Source organism: Oratosquilla oratoria, chromosome 29 (genome assembly GCF_046742065.1).
Source record: "Oratosquilla oratoria isolate Oo_2021 chromosome 29, ASM4674206v1, whole genome shotgun sequence".
Taxonomy (NCBI): domain Eukaryota; kingdom Metazoa; phylum Arthropoda; class Malacostraca; order Stomatopoda; family Squillidae; genus Oratosquilla; species Oratosquilla oratoria.
In genome coordinates, this window is record NC_134805.1 from 40,444,865 (window position 1) to 40,447,364 (window position 2,500).

Below are 2,500 nucleotides of genomic sequence, written 5' to 3' on the forward strand. Positions count from 1 at the left end.
AGGGTGTTAGCTGTCAATCACAAGTGTAGCTCGTGATTCAAGACTATGTTGGTGAATACAGTCGTCGACGATAATCAGAAAAAACATGAGTTATGCTACCTAACTATGAGTTATATTGAAATGAAATTGATAAATTAAGTTTATCACATTAAATCCTTCCTTTGGGTGAATAAAATCTGATTAACCCAACCAGAATTGAATATATAATGTGTGTCACTCCCACTTCCTGAGATCGTTGACGTCGATTGAAAGTTGATTACAGAATTGAAGTTGTGAAATTGGATAAGGTGGTTAGGGATCACCTCGCTTCATGTCTTCCTCCCTCCTCCACCACCACTATCTCCACCACAGTCTCCACCACCACCGCCACCATCTTTACCATCTCCACCACATTCTCCATCAGAATCTTCACTGGGTATTCCTCGTATTCCTATACCGCCTCTTTATACTACCAGTAACTACACACACGAAAATGAGAGATGAGTGGCTGTATGTTGCTAAGAAAACCCCTGTCATCACTGACGACCTACGGCCGAAGCCATCACCTTTGCCCTCCTTGCTTAGATAGCCTGGAGTCACCGTTGCCCCTTGAGGATGGAACCTGTTTTGGGTTTTCCCTGCAACTGGTCGTTTGGCGACAGCTACAGCTCTATATTTGTTTGAACCTGTGTGATGTCAATATTATTTATTTATTTAGTCATTATCTCATTATTTATTCTTCGCCTGTTGTTTCAATTTTCTCCTGTAGAATACTGATATATTTCTAGATTACTCAAAGGATGGAGAGGTCTATCAGGTTTGATAAACACAATTTTAGTTCCTCTTTTGTATGAAGGTAAATTAAACATCAGTTGATCAATTCTATAAAACCTTTAGTTGCGCGAATAAAAAAAAACATAATTAAAGATTTGTTGTTTATCGTCATTTATTCCTAATTTTTCGCAAGAGTGAATTTATATTTACTCATCCACTCCTTAGTCCTGTATTATTTAGCAAATGGGAAGGCTATATGTACCCAAAGACTAAACAGTACAAGAGAAAACGAACAAAAAAAATCTACAGGACTTCACAGATGAGATACAGAGTCCAAATCTAAACGCTACAAGAAAAAGCGGCAAAAAAAAATCTGCGAGGTCACGTGATCACCCTGTGACGTCGTGTCGTCGAGAGAACCTTGCCGCCATCCAACCGTCACGTGTCGTTTGAAACTGGTTCCCATTTCCACCGTTCCCTCCTTAGGAACTACATCCATTTCGCCATCCAGAATTTCAGGACTCTACAGAGTACCTAGCGACCACATTATCTAAATAGGGATTTAGTGTAGTGTCCAGTTCCGTCCTATGTTAGTCGGTTGCAATTATTTTTCCTAGCTTTGTGTTTTTATCATAATACATTTTTTCCTGTAAAAGGGGAGTGCTAAATATAGTAACAATAATAATTAAATAAGCAAATGCATAAATAGGTAAACAAACACACACAAAGTAAACAAAATAGAAAAGCTTCTCAACTATTAAAAAAAAGCTTCCATAGTGAACGCTTTCGTATCATTACATACCACAGAAATCGCCAGGAGGCCACGAGCGAAAGGACCTCCATGTAAGGAAGAAAAATTGGTGAGTTTATAGACTGCTGAACGCCAAAATAAAAGCCTTATAGTGTTTCATTAGTAAGAGGAAGGATTAGATACTCTTGGACTGGTTGCATGGATCGATAATTTTTTATTCTGGTGTTAGCAGATCCGGCCAGAACTCGTACAAGTAAACTGCCTCATCACTGAAACACCAGTTAACACACTTGAGCCTTAAGACTCGCCTCACGAATGCGGACCATGCTCACAAGATCGTGCATGTTATTTCGCATGAATTAAAAAATGAACTAGAAACACTGTACGCGGCAGCATCAAACAGTGGGGATAAATCGGGTGTCTGCATGGGGGATCTGAAGATCTATTATGGATTGTGTATTCCATATTGTAGCTGTGATCTGTATCAGTCGCCGCCCGCACCGCTGAACGGACGGAAGGACTGTGACCCCAGGCGCACCAAGAGAGAACACGGACGAGTGGAGGTCAGCTCAGGTCAGGGAAGCACTCCCTCTCTCCTTACCTCCCTCTCTCCCTCCCATTCTCATTCGCTTCCTGTAACATTCCAGTGTGAAATATATCTCACCCAGGATCCATAGAATTCCTCTGCTTCTCCCCCCTATATATATATATATATATATATATATATATATATATATATATATATATATATATATATATATATATATATATCTGTATGTATGTATATATAAATGTGTGTGTGTAACATGATGAATAAGACTAATAGGTACATTTACATTGTCCCCTCCCCCCCCCCTCTCTCTCTCTCCCTCTTCTCTCAACCTCTTCCTTCTTGTACCCTTTCTGTCCTCATCCTCTTCTCTTCCCCTTCCCCGTTCTTCCTCAGCTCTCCTCTCTCCATCTAGCTCCTATTCTTCCCTCGCCCCATTTTCCGTA